At 36.0% G+C, this 15,996-nt stretch overlaps 1 protein-coding gene across 8 annotated transcripts in view; it reads left to right on the forward strand.

Annotated features, from left to right (window-relative positions):
- Positions 1-15,996, forward strand: part of sp5b (Sp5 transcription factor b) — an 86,596-nt gene that overhangs the window by 52,017 nt on the left and 18,583 nt on the right. The window contains 1 exon segment of one of the 8 annotated variants that reach the window (NM_001442362.1): positions 4,279-4,416. The gene's annotated coding sequence lies outside the window, so the exon portion shown is untranslated. 8 annotated transcript variants of the gene reach the window in all.

Genomic DNA, 15,996 nt, shown 5'->3' on the forward strand with positions numbered 1-15,996 from the left:
ACCACACTGACTTCATCAACAGATGCTGCTAAGGCCTTTTTTGAGGGAAGATTTAAAGAATTAATAACGTACAAAGGACTTAAAGTTTCCTTCTTAAGTTTATCTGCATGGATGGATGGATGGATGGATGGATGGATGGATGGACCGACGGATGGATGGATGGATGGATGGATGGATGGATGGATGGATGGATGGACCGACGGATGGATAGATGGATGGATGGACGAACAGTCAGACAAATATACAACTGTATGGATAAATGAATAAAGTGATGGATCGAAATTTGGATGAATGGATGGATAAACAAATGAGTAGATGAATAGATGGACGAATAGTTGAACTGATGGATGGATGGATGGATGGATGGATGGATGGATGGATGGACGGACAAATGGATAGGTGGATGAACAGATGGATGGATGGACGAACAGATGAACAAATGGATGAATGGGTGGATGAATGAACAGATGGAGGGATGGAGTAAAAGATGGATGGTTAAGTGGATAAATGGACGAAAAGACGAATGGAGTAACATGGATGGATGGATGAACAGGTGGATGGATAGGTGGATAAATGGACAAGCAAATTGATGAATGAATGGAGCGATGGATGGATGGGTGGATGGATGGATAAATAAATAAACAGACAAACAAATATTATGGATGAACAGATGGATCTATGGGTGGATGGATGAACAGATGGAGGTATGGATGGAATAAGAGATGGATGGATGGATAGATGGATAGATGAAGAGAGATGGCTAGATTAACAGATGAATAGATGGACAAACAGATGGATGGATGGGTGGATGAATGAACAGATGGAGGGATGGATGGATTGGATGGATGGAGGAACAGATGGATAGATGGATGGACAGATAAGAAAATGGATGGATGAATAGACAAACAAATGTATGGATGAACAGATGGATGAACAGATGGAGGGATGAATGGAGTAATAAATTAATGGATGGATGGATGAAGAGAGATGGGTAGAGTAAAGGATGGATGGATGGATGGATGGATGGATGAGTGGATGAATGTACAGATGGAGAGATGGATGGAGTAATAGATGGATGGATAGATGGATAAATGGATGAAGAGACGAATGGAGTAATGGATGGATGGATGGATGGATGGATGGATGGATGGACAGACGGACAGACGGACAAGCAAATGGATGGATGAATGGAGCAACAGATGGATAGATGGATGGACGAATGAATAGACATGGATGGATGGATGGATGGATGGATGGATGGATGGATGGATGGATGGATGGATAAACAAATGGATTGATGAATGGAGCAACGGATGGATGGATGGATGAACAAACTAACAGGTGATGGATGAATGGATAAATGAATTGACAAACAAATGTATGGTTGAACAGATGGATGCATGGGTGGAGTAATAGATGAATGGATAGATGGAAAGACGATGGTTGGATGGATGGACAGACAAACAAATGGATGAATGGATGAACAGATGGATGGATAGATGAATGAAGCAAAAGATGGATAGTTGGATGGGTAAACGGGTGGATGGATGGATGGATGGATGGATGGATGGATGGATGGATGGATGGATGGATTGACCTACAAATGAATGGATGGATTGGTTGAATGGACAAACAATTGAATGGATGGATGGACAAGCAGATGAATGGATGGGTGAATGTATGACCGGATTAATGGATTGGCGGATGGATGCACAGTTAATTAGATGGCTGGAAGAAGGGATGGATAGAATATCCTAGAATGTAAAGTAAATTGGGTAAAGGAAGGAAAATGCAGGCTACATTTCTCTTGGTACAAAATCAAAAGTAGAGGTCATGTCAAGGTTAATACGTGGGCGTCTTACAAACAGAGAAAGAGAGAGAGAGAGAGAGAGAGAGAGAGAGAGAGAGAGAGAGAGACTTTCTCTTTCTGCATTTCCTATTGTCTTCTGTCTTTACATACACACAGCTTCTATGTTTTTATCACGTGCACACACACGCACACATACATGTGTCGTCTGATGACATCACAGGCATCCCTTTCCTCTGCTGCTTCACACATGGACATTAATATCATCAGAAGAACTTTGACATCATGTGACTCGAGGAGAAAATGTCTTCTGCACTAACTGATCTCCATTTATATGATAATAGGCAGCCCGAGGAAAGGCAATTAAAGTGACAGCAGCCTGGTTGTTTTAGGCACGCTTTGTCTCGTGTGGTGAATAATGGAAAGTAAGGAATGCTTCTGTTTAACAGCTCTGTGGCCAGAGATAAGACACGCCATACACAAACACGCTCTCATTAGGGTTTCACCACTCTAATTATATTGTCTAGCTTCTTTTAGAACAGTTGTATTAATGTGAGATGCACGCGATCTTCTCTGTGCATGTTGTCCGGTTATGTAAGAGATATTTTAAGACTCGCCAATGATTGACAGCTGTACTTCAGTGTAAGCTAATTCATTTCGGCTCATGTCTGCATTTCTCCACAAGGTGGCGTGTTGCTCACATGCTCACCAAGTGACCTGAAGGAGACACTAATACCAAAACACATGCACCATGACCATCTGAGGGCCTGCGTCATTCCTGAAACTATCTGTCTTAAAACTAATGCTAAACTTCAAAATGCTATGCTAATGATTGCTAATGTTAAACTGTTTTGGAGTTGCGTCTTGCTGTCAATGTAGGTCATTTTAAACACAGTTCATTTGTTATCACTTTACTTGAAGGGGTGTTAAAAGACTCATTAAACCTTTATAATCGTGACATGACATGTCATGAAGGTGAATGAGATTTTACGCATGCTTATATATATATATATATATATATATATATATATATATATATATATATATATATATATATATATATATATATATATTTATGAATATGTATATATTTATGAATATATATATATATATATATATATATATATATATATATATATATATATATATATATATATATATATATATATATGGGTGTATGACAGGGTGAAAACAGTGATTTTGACACCTAAAAGGAGGTTGAATAATATGAAAAATATATAATAGAAAGCTTGTAAAAAAAAAAAAAAAAAGATTATAGGTTTTATTGTTTGACAAAAAAGGGGAATTTGAACAAAATTATATAGATTTTTGGACATAAAAGTGCCTATAGCTGAAGAATTACCCATTAATGACACTGGTAAAAAAGGATTTGACAGAGTAATGACACTTTTAATGCAACATTTTAATGGCGAATATAGTTTGTTCCACTGAAAGTGTAATCAGAAAAATTTTAATACGTAAATAATATATACATATAATTATATAATTATAATGCCTCATGACAATATGTTTATGACAAGTTTATAGATAGATAGATAGATAGATAGATAGATAGATAGATAGATAGATAGATAGATAGATAGATAGATAGATAGATAGATAGATAGATAGATAGATAGATAGATAAATAGATGATAGATAGATAGATAGATAGATAGATAGATAGATAGATAGATAGATAGATAGATAGATAGATAGATAGATAGATAGATAGATAGATAGATAGATAGATTATTTTGAATTGAACCATCTTTACTAATCACGACTGAACTTGTGTCATAAGCGGAAGAGAAGTCCTCAAGAGATATTGCATATAATTACTGATGTTTAAGATAATGTCTACAAAATAAGGCAATTTCCTAGTGGATGATGTTGTTTTAAAAAGTAAAGGACTGTTTATAAAAGTACAACCTATAGAAAGTGATTTCTTTTATCTCTATTTCAACCTACACACAGTGAGTACAGTGCCTGTTAGACCATATAATCTCAAATTAACCTTCGCATTCATTTAACTCAGGCACTGTGAAATAAAGAAACTATAACAATGTGCTGTAGGCTACAGGATGAAATTAACCTCATAACCCGGTCTCTCAAACGCTGGAACATTTTATAACACATAAAGCTGATGGTTGAAGCTCTGACACGGGTTTGTGATGAATTCACCATGACTTTAGCGGTATAAATGTTTGGCAAGTGCTCAAGGAAACGATCACAGTGCATTTACATAACAGATGGCGCCTGATGGTAATTTTCACGTGCAATTAACTCCATTCATGAAGATGGTGAGCTCAAACACCACATTACGATGCTGTTTGTGTGTATGTGTTTTATGATGTTGCCTATAATTGAGAAACAAGAGGTCATGAGAATTAAAGGGACAGTTCACCCTAAAATAAAAACTGATTAAAGTTATTGTTTCATGAGTAACTTTTTTTTTTTTTTTTTTGCAGTCTCCAGGTTAGACAAGTTGTGTGTTCGGAGATGCTCCTCTGCAGACCTCGATTGTAACGAGTGCTTATTGCCTTCGTTGCCTTTCTATCATCTGGAACCAGTCTGGCCATTCTCCTCTGACCTCCGGCATCAACAAGGTTTTTTGTGTCCACAGAACTGCCGCTCACTGGATATTTTCTATAGATCTATAGATTAGAAATCTCTGTTTACGAGCAGTTTGGACAGGTAATAAAGTGGCCGATGAGTGCATAGTGTTACAGAAATTGTTGCTATAAGCAATTATTATTGTCATTTTGAGATCATTTTATGCTACTGATTATATAATGACTCTATAACAGCATAATAATGCAAATAGCCAAACATTTTAAAATGCGTATCATTCTTAAGGTTATTTATATTCTATAAATTGATGTTAAAAGCTATATATATATATATATATATATATATATATATATATATATAATATTAAATCTCCTATTAGGTAAATGTACAAATATAAACGTTGACGTCGGTGAGGTAGAATGTAAATATTATTGTAAAATGGCTTTAACGTTATTTGTGAATTTGTAAATATATATTGCAACGGCAAAAAGGATTGAAGTCATCTCCATGTATTTCATGATACGTCGATATATTGATTATTGTGATATATATATTTATATAGGCCTATTTGTTTTATTTTGACTAGGAAAAAAAATTTAAGCATCATTTTAAGGACAAAATTATTAGCCCCTTTAAGCTATACTTTTTTTCGATAGTCTACAGAACAAACCATCATTATACAACTTGATAATTTATTACCTAATTACCTAATTGCCTAATTACCCTAATCTTCCTAGTTAAACTAATGTACCTAGTTAAGCCTTTAAATGTCACTTAAAGCGATGAGTTATTAAAACTATTATGTTTAGAAATGTGCTAAAAGAATCTTCTCTCTATTAAACAGAAATTGGGAAAAATAAAAAATAAACAGGGGGGACAAATAATTCTGACTTCAACTGTGTGTGTGTGTGTGTGTGTGTGTGTGTGTGTGTGTGTGTGTGTGTGTGTGTGTGTGTGTGTGTGTGTGTGTGCGCGTGTGTGTGCGTGTGTGTGCGTGTGTGCGCGCGTGTGTGTGTGTGTGTGTGTGTGTGTATATATATATATATATATATATATATATATATATATATATATATATATATATATAAAACAAACCCAGCTAGTCAGTGCACTGTGTTTTGAAACAGAGCCGCTCTATGTGTGTGTGTGTGTGTGTGTGCGCGTCTGTGTCTGGGAGCGAGTGCAATCAAGCGTGAAATGATTCTGTTAGTGTCATTTCTATCGCGCGCACACACACACGCTGTGTCTGAGAGGGCTGTAAAGGCTCCCCGTGGCCTCGCACATCACAAGTTGTTTGTGTATTCTGGCATTTTTTGGAAGGCAAAAAGAAAAAGGTACCACTATAGCTTTGACAAGGAGTTGGAAGCAATTTCACTGTCAGCTCAAACTGGAGTGAATAGCTTTTTTTTTCTTTTTTAAATGAAACTTAATGGATATAGTGTTGTATATAGATTTAGGAAATAGCCAAGAATTGCTTTTACTATTACTATTTTACGCTTAATGGTTTGAACAAACCTATATATATATAAATAAATATATATATATATATATATATATATATATATATATATATATATATATATATATACAGTTAGAGTCAGAATTATTAGCCGTCCTGAATTATTAAATATTTCCCCAATTTCTGTTTAACTTAGAGATTTTTTTCCAACACATTTCTTAACATAATTGTTTTAATAACTCATTTCTAATAATTAATTTCTTTGTCTTTGTCATGATGACAGCACATGATATTTGACTAGATATTTTTCACTAGTTTTCAGCTTAAAGTGACATTTAAAGGCTTAATTAGGTTAATTAGGCAAGTTATGGTAATTAGGCAAGTCACTGTTTTATCAGCCGATTCGAATCACTCGACTGAATGGCCGTTATCAGTGGTTATTAGCTGATAGACATGGGCCAGTAGGGGCCTTCTGCGCCTACTAGTAGACTCAGAAGGCCGTAATCATCCATTCACATTAATCATGCTTAATATATCTATATCACATACAGCTGCGGCCGAAAGTTGACAAGAATTATTTATATTATTTATTATATTTCCTATTAATTGTATTTTATTAACGTATACCCCAACCCTAAACCCAACCGTCAGAGTAATGTAAAAACAAATCTGCATCTTAAGTCTTCTCTTTTAGCATAGCTGATTAACCATGTGGATGTATGATTACAACCACTAGTAGGTGCAGAAGGCCCCTTCTGGCTCATATCTATCAGCTGATATCCACTGATAACGGCAATTCAATTGAGTGATAACATTCGAAGCGGGTGGTATAACTATTTGTTCTGCAGACAATTGAAAATAAATAATGCTTAAGAGGGCTAATAATATTAACCAAAAATATTAATATTTTTATTAAATCTGCTTTTATTTTAGCCGAAATAAAACAAATTAGGCTTTCTCCAGAAGAAAAAATAATATAGAAATACTGTGGAAAAATTCTTTTATTTGGGAAATATTTGAAAAAAAAATGAAATGAAGTCATAATAATTTTGACTTTAACTGTATAAATATTAATTAATCATCAAAAATGTCATCATCATCATAAAGTAACACATCCTTCAATGCTTTTAATACATGAAGCGTTTTCTTTTTCACACGGTCAGAGATTACATTCTTCCCAATTTTTTTGTGAATTTTCTCTTTTTAGATTGTATTTCTTAACCTACCCATTCATTTTATGTTTAATGGTTTGAACAAACCCATATATATATATATATATATATAAAGAGTTCACACTTAGGTCTTGCTTGATGATAAAAATAGCAGGTTTGGCATGCTGTCCTGGGAGAGAACCCTGAGCTCGGAGATAATTAAGCCAAGGCTCCCACCTGGTCAATGAGCATGTAAGGGGAGTATAAGATCAGGAAGTTCTCGAGAGCTTCCCCTGGAAAACAAGGAAAGGAGGAGATGGGGTGGATGGGGGGGATTCTTCAAAAAGCGAAGGTGAGGGAGTAATATTAGTCGGTTTATTTATAGTGAGTTTGGAAAGATACGATTGGCTTACTAATGATCACAGATGAGAGACCAGCTGTGATCAATCATATCACTTGCTCCTCTCGAAATTAGTTTGTAAAACTTCACTTATGAAGCATCATAAAGTAACACAACCTTCATTTGCTTTTAACACAAAGCCTCAAATCACAGGACTCTCTAGTCTTTCCGCATATTTCTTTCTTTGTCACTTGGTCAGACACTCAAAAAAATAACTTTTGCTGCTTATTTATTATCAGTTGAAACAACACAATTTTTAAGTTTTTTTGGGGAAAGCTTTGTTATGTTCAATCCACTTAAACTGGTAAAAACAGTTCAGTTAACTTAATCGATTTGTGTTGGGACAACATGAAGGAATTGTGGGGAAACCCAGCATTTTTCACAGTGGAGATTACACTCTTCCCAATTTTTATTTTTGGAGTTGATCTGAAATGTGATCTTGTTTTTTCGGATTGTATCTCTTTACAAACGCTCTGGTTTTGCAGCAGACTCTTCACAGTCTGCTGGCCTGCTGAAGAAAGGTTAATTACTCTATACTAAGGCCACTTATAGATGATAATTGATGTGTGGGAGGCATTATTATAGCAGATGGCATTTTCATAACCCACTCTTATGCATAACCTACAGCAATGCCAATACAGAGAGAGAGAGAGAGAGAGAGAGAGAGAGAGAGAGAAACTAAACAAAAGATTTGATACAGTCAACAACTGTGACTGAGCAAAAAAATTTGTGGGTTAATAGGATATTCTAACACATTTACAGTTAAGCCTGAAATTATTCATACACCTGTAAAATTCGGACTTGCAGTTGCTTAAAGAGGTGGTTTACTCTACCGTGGCGACGTCCGAATTAGAATCTAAGCCGAAGGAAAATTAATGAGTTATACTTAAAGAAACATTTTTATCCGATAATGCCTCTTGCACACTACCTGACAATCCCAATTGTAAGAGTAAAAAATAATAATAACGTGACTTCTAGTTGATCATTTGGAAAATGTTAGAAGGTTTTTGATGAATCATCTGTTGAACTGCATCACAATCATCACCATTACTGCAGAAGACCTACTGGACCCCACATGGAGCCAAGATTCTCATAGAAATCAGTCAAGCTTGGTGAAGGAAACATCATGGTTTGGGGTTAAATTCAGTATGGGGTTGTGCCAGAGGTCTGGAGAGTGGATGGCAACATCAACAGCCTGAGGTATCAAGACATTTGTGCTGCCCATTACATTACAAACCACAGGAGAGGGCAAATTCTCCAGCAGGATAGCGCTCCTTCTCATACTTCAGCCTCCACATCAAAGCTCCTGAAAGCAAAGAAGGTCAAGGTGCTCCAGGATTGGCCAGCCCAGTCACCAGACATGAACATTATTGAGCATGCAGCGTTATGGAGGAGGCATTGAAGATGAATCCAAAGAATCTTGATGAACTCTGGGAGTCCTGCAGGAACGCTTTCTTTGCCATTCCAGATGACTTTATTTATCAGTGATTTGAGTCATGTCAGAGATGTATGGATGCAGTCCTCCAAGCTCATGATGGAGTCAGACGCAATATTCATTCTGTTTCCACTGCAGCATGACTTTATATTCTATACTGGACATTATTTCTGTTCAGTGACAAGACTTTTGTCCAACCTTACTGTCCTAATTTAGAAATCAAGGCAAGATCATATTTTATATTGGTAAAAAATAAGCGTAATTTAGAGGACTTTGTCTTTTATATAAGCCTCTTCTGATGCCAAATGTTCAACTAAAGTCAAGTCATTATTTGTTGTTCCTAAAACTACAGTTGAAGGCAGAATTATTAGCCCCCCTTTGAATTTTCTTTTCTTTTTTAAGTATTTCCCAAATGATGTTTAACAGAGCAAGGAAATTTTCACAGTACTGTATGTCTGATAATATTTTTTCTTCTGGTGAAAGTCATATTTGTTTTATTTCGGCTTGAATAAAAGCACTTCTTAATTTTTTAAACACCATTTCAGGGACAAAATAATTAGCCCCTTTAAGCTATTTTTTTAAATGGGGAGGGAATAAACAAAGGGCTAATAATTCAGGGGAGCTAATGATTCTGATTTTATATATATATATATATATATATATATATATATATATATATATATATATATATATATATATATATATATATATATATATATATATGTATATATATATATATCATAAGGAGGCTAATGATACTGAATAAGGCAATTTTAAATATAATTCATGTACAAGTTTATTTGTAAAGCATAATTAAAAACGAAGACTGCCAAAGTATTGTATATAAGTCAAAGTAAAATAAACGACAGAATATAAAAAACATAAAAATAAGCCAAGAGACTGAATAAATTAAAAAAGCGATAGAAGCAGTGGAAAAGAGTGTGAAAATAATATTAAAAGGACAAGCTGAAGAGGTAAGTTTTTAGGAGTAATTTAAAGATCGATAGTGATGGAGCCATTCTAATCTCAAGGGGCAAAGTGTTCTACAACCGCGAGCCTGCCAAAGAGAAAGCTCTGTCCCCTCTACATATCAGTCTGCACTGATAAACTAATAGAAGATTTTAATCACTTGATCAGATCTTACGGGAGTGTAAAAATGTTACGTTTAATTTATGGAGTTAAAATATATATATATACACTTTCACTGTATTCCAGCCAAATAAAATAAAAAACATCTTTCGTCAAAAGAAAAATATAATAAGACATACATTGGCAAAATTGACCTTGCTCTGTGATTAAACATCACTTTGGAAATATGAAAAATTAATTACAATTTCACAGGAAGGCTTATCATTTTGACATTAACCGCGTGTTGAATATGAAGAGTTCAGATGCAAAAACTTCTAAATGCCTTCTAAAATGTTCTCCTAAACTGAAAATTTTTCTCAGCCTTATATACATTTGTTCAGTTATTTCACTTGAAAGGCAATGAAACTAATTTATTCGTCACTATAAATGTAAAAGTACTGAGCCAACACACAAAGTTGGTAAAAAATGCTAATTTTAAAACAAAACATCAAATGGCTTTCAGAGGTTTTTTTGCAGCTGAACTCCTCATATAATGAGCAAATGTCTCTGTATGCAGTACTTTTGTCATAAACTACTTGTCTTGTCCTCATTGGTCAGTCTCAGCAGGTCATTGTTCGTTCACATTATTAGGTGTTTGAGAAATCCTTGGCTTGTCCCTCTGCTGTCCGTTTCTCTAATGAGGGCCCAGGTTTATGACAGAGACTAATTCTGAGCTCCTGTTAACAGCTTCTATCTGTCACCGCCACTGCCACTCCAGGTCATTTATCACCGCTCGCTCTTTGGCTTTTTCCTCTCGCTTCTGTCTTTCTCAGTCTGTGTGAATGTTTATTGTTTCCAGGAACCAGTTAAAGCGAAAGTTCGCCCAATGGTCACTTGTGCACTTTACCTTTCAAAAGTTAGTTTCCTTACACTTCTGTTCCGCATTAAAGGGATAGTTCACACAAGAATAGAAAAAACCTCATTATTTATTCTTTCTTATGTGGTTTTTACCTTTAGGAGTTTCTTCTGTTGAGCATGAAAAAAAATTATTGAAGAATTCTGGTTACTTTCGCATAGAAGGGAAGCACGGTGGCTCAGCGGTTAGCACGTCGTCTCACAGCAAAGAGGTCATAGGTTCAAGTTAAGAGCGACCTCTGAAATAGAGACTAAAGCCTGGTTTATACTTCTGCGTCAAGTGATCGGCATGACCCACGGCGCATGCAACGCGCGTAGCTGTGCATTCATCCTTCTGTGCACTCTGCAATAACACTTCTAAAACGCTAGCTGGCAGTGAGGTGTTTATGTTCCTCTGTGTCGAGTTTCTTCGCTGGTGTTTCTTTTTTTTCTGAACGCTTCCTTAATGTTCAAGTGGTTCAATGTCACTCATTTTAAGGCAGGAACCGGTGGACGTGCAACAACTTTAACCATGAAGTAAACACAAAACAAAACTTTCCATCCAGAGCTCCTTCACTGGGCTCCACACTTGTAAACAGTCGCTCCAACTCCGACTCGTGTGGCTATCGGTCCTGCCTACACTCGTCAGCGATACCAAGCTGACCAATCACAGAGCTTGTGCTTTGCATCGTACATGACGTTGCAACGGTCAGTACATTTGAGAAGTGCGCGTCAGCGATGGCCAGGGCGAGGGTAGGTTGTGCCGTAGCATACGCATGCGCTTGACACAGAAGTATAAATCAGCCTTAAGCCAAAGAAAAATGAATGAATGAATAAACTTCTGTAGAGTAAAAAAAAAAACTATGGAATTCAATGGGTTTTAGCTACATAACCTACTTAACTTTGGGTTCAACAGAAGAAAGAAACTCAAAAATAAATTTGACCTTTTTTTTGGATGAGATATGCTTTAAAATATACTAATAAAAGTGAGAGTAAATACATTTGAACTGTTACAACAGATTGCTGTTTAGAATCAGTGCAGATAAAGATTTGTTCACCCAAAAACGAAAATTCTGTCATGTACTCATTATTCTTTGGTTCCAATCCTGCTAGAGTGTAATGTGAAAGTTTATTTATGCAGAGAAGGTCAGGCAAGCAATGCTCAACACAGGAGCAAACCGATGCATAGGGGAAATCCAGAGTCATAGTCATAAACAGGCAGGTTGGTCAAAAGGCAGGCACCAGACAGGAATAAACAAACAAAACAAAGCAAGGATCAAACACAACACAGCAAGGCAAGGAAAACACATCGTAATGTTAACAATCAGTTCAACAAGACTCTCAACAAGAAAAGTCTGTGTGTTAATGTGATTGTATAAATAGTCCATCTAATCCAGGGGTCTCAAACTCAATTTACCTGGGGGCCGCAGGAGGCAAAGTCTGGGTGAGGCTGGGCCGCATAAGGGATTTCACAAAAAAAAAGTCCTCAAATGTCATTATTAACAGTTTTAATTATTTCTTCTGAACATGAAGTGTCCTGAACATTAATAGAACATTGAGTGAAGATTATGAACAGTTCTTCTGAACATGGCATCTTTTGCCTACTTCTTGCTGCCAGAGACTTGACAGTGCTTCTTCTCACAAATCTGAACCACATTTAGCTTTAGAGCGGAAGCAGTTGAGACCCTCAGTATGGCTTGAAGATGATCATCATTAAGTCTAGACCTGTCTAGACTCACTCAAAACTTCCATTCCCTCACCTAAAAAAAAAGGCGTATATATGTATAAATAAAACACCCCCAACCCACTCCAGTCACATCAGTCTGTATCTACCTATAATATATATAAGATGCAGGCTGTAGCTAGGTAGGTGGCAGGCTGCAGATAGGTAGCTAAGTGGCAGGCAGGGGCGGGAACAGCTTACCTTGGTTCTGGCCGGCGCGAGTTCCCGCCCGTCACAGCGTCTAACAAAGGGGCGGGGTGTGTGGTGACGTCACCGGCATCCCCGCCTCTTTGTTTACACGGCGGGCAGGGGAATGCCAGTGACCGCTGTGTACAGATAGAATCAGCGGAGCGGAGAGCGCTCTCTCTCGGTTGGTGCGGGCCACAAAATATTGCACTGAGGGCCGCAAATGGCCCGCGGGCCGCGAGTTTGAGACCCCTGATCTAATCAGTCTTAGAGCGTGTGTGAGTTAGCAATCAGCCAGGATTAGGAACCGGTGTGTGTGTGCAGTGCATGACTGGATGTTGTAGTCCATATAATAGAGGATTTGTATGCAATACTGTGTGTTTACCAGAGATCTGCACAGGCTGGGTCGCTGGTGATCGTGACATTGAGTTTTTATCTTCTGCGAACACAAATAAAGGTATTTTGAGGAAATTTGGAAACCTGTAAGAATAGACTTCCATAGTGTTTGTTTTTCCCACTATGAAAGTCAATGGTTACACGTTTCAGCTTTCATCAGAATATCGTCTTTTGTGTTTAAAAGAAAAATAAACTAATGTTGGAACCACTTGAAGGAAAGCAAATAGTAAGTAAATCTTCATTTTGAGATGAACTATCTCTTTAGAAGCTTCTGTGATTTATATTTGAACGTGTTTGCCTGCTTTTCTCCATATGGACTTTTCAGCCATGGTCAGTTTGCTCAGTAGCTCACCTTGTACGGTGTCATACTTGGGATGTGAAGTGCTTAGGTTTGAGTCTGGTGATGGAATGCTCTATATAATAGATAAAAACGATCTAATATTATGGTAACGCTGTGAGGGCGGGCATCATGGTGGCTAAGTAGTTAGCACTGTCGCCTCACAGCAAGAAGGTTGCTGGTTCGAGTCACCGGTTGGGCCTGTTGGCATTTCTGCGTGCTTGTTCTCCCCATGTTGGGTTTCTGGTTTCCCAGACAGTACAAAGACATGTGCTATAGAAATCAGGTTATTCACCCTCATTTTCCTCTAAATTGCCTCTATTGTTTTTATAAGCTAATGAATGTACAGAACTTTCTTGAGGTGTGTGTTGAGAACTTTTAGAGCTCAGCCCATCATGCTTTGCAGGTTTTGTGATGCACATGAACACCCAGTCAAGCTAATAATTGTCTGACCTGTCAGTCACCTGCCTGCAGAGATGAAGATGGATGGACATGATGTGTGTGACTTAACAGAGCCTGACAGCTCTTCGAAACCAGCTCAGCTCATTACAGGGCTGCAGCTGATATTCTTTTCTGCAAATATTTTAAAGGGGACCCATAATGCAAAAATCTTTTTTATAAGGGTTTAAACATTTGTCTGGCTACAATCTGTGAATATAGCCTTGCTTCTAATAGTAAAAATGTTTTGATTTTATTTTGTAAAATCACACTTGATTAAAACAGACTGATGAAACACCTTGATTGACATTTTCCTTTTGTACGTGTCATCAGAGGGGGAAAGCCCCGCCCACTAGTCACCATCTCTCCCTCGTTATCATAGGACGTCAGTCTTGTTTTTGAACCTGCCACTATGCTGATAGGGATTTGTAGCTCTGCCCTCTTATAAAAAAAAAAAAACAATCTGATTTAAATCTAAAGCGACAGTCACCCAAACAACACAATTAGGATCAAAGCATAAAAGGGTCAGTTTCAAAGAGTTATAAAACCTTATTTTTAGCAGAAACTTCACACACACACACACACACACACACACACACAAACACACACACACACACACACTAGGAGCATTAGAGACTTATTGTACAAAGTGTGAAAAGGGGCAAAATAGGTGCCCCTTTAGGTAAATCTAAGTATATGAAGGGAATATTGAAGGTGAATTTTGCTGAGTAGGACCAAATGATCCAGTTTAACACAGCAAGTAAATATTTCTTGCTAACTATTTTACACATAAAACTGCAAACATCAATGTTATTAATTAGGAATAATTTCCCATTGAGAAATTATTGTAGTTGTTGTTTTGATTAATTTAATTCTGTTGTCAATGACTTGCATAAGTAACCTAACTTTCCTTTAGTTAACCTAGTTACGCCTTTAAATAGCATTTTAAACTAAATATAACAAGTAGAATATTATATTTACTGTCATCATGGCAATGGAAATTAGTTATTAGTAAGAGCTAATATTAAATCTATTATGTTTAAAAATGTGTTGAACAATGTTTCTCTGCATTGAAGAACACTTGGGGAAACATTGGAAAAAAAGTATTAAAAGGAGGGCTCATAATTTGATATTTAACTGTAGAAAATACTCAATAAAAGGCAATAAGCGCCTTTTAAACACATTAATCACGTTGATTTAAATAATTGTAATGCTTTTGTGTATTATATATCATATTACTTATGAAATAACCAAAAATGTTTGAAATCTTCACTTCAAGCTTTTATTAAACTAAACTTTTATTTTACTGAGTAAGACCAAAATATCCAGTTTAACACAGCAAGTAAATATTACTGTATAATTTCCAATTATGCTGTCTTATGTCTTTTAGTTTGGCTGGAATAACATACACATAAAACTGCAAACGTCTGTATTAATAATTAGGAATAATTTCCCATTAAGAAATTGTTGTTGTTCTTCTTCTTTTAGTTGTCTACACAAAAAAATACTGTTGTCCAATGACTGGCATAATTAACCTAACTTTCCTAAAAACCCTTAAAGTATAAGTTTTTAAATTGAAAGCAAATAGAAAACAAAAAAAAAATAAATAAATAACAATATTATATTTACTGTCATCATAGCAATGGAAATTAGTTATTAGTAATAGCTATTATTAAATCTATTATGTTTAAAAATGTGTTGAACAATGTTTCTCTGCATTGAGGAACACTTGGGGAAATATTGGAAAAAAAGTATTAAAAGGAGGGCTCATAATTTGATATTTAACTGTAGAAAATACTCAATAAAAGGCAATAAGCGCCTTTTAAACACATTAATCACGTTGATTTAAATAATTGTAATGCTTTTGTGTATTATATATCATATTACTTATGAAATAACCAAAAATGTTTGAAATCTTCACTTCAAGCTTTTATTAAACTAAACTTTTATTTTACTGAGTAAGACCAAAATATCCAGTTTAACACAGCAAGTAAATATTACTGTATAATTTCCAATTATGCTGTCTTATGTCTTTTAGTTTGGCTGGAATAACATACACATAAAACTGCAAATGTCAGTATTATTAATTAAGAATAATTTCCCATTAAGAAACTGTTATTGTTCTTCT

Source organism: Danio rerio, chromosome 6, assembly GCF_052040795.2.
Source record: "Danio rerio strain M-AB ecotype USA chromosome 6, GRCz13ab, whole genome shotgun sequence".
In the NCBI taxonomy this organism is placed as follows: Eukaryota; Metazoa; Chordata; class Actinopteri; order Cypriniformes; family Danionidae; genus Danio; species Danio rerio.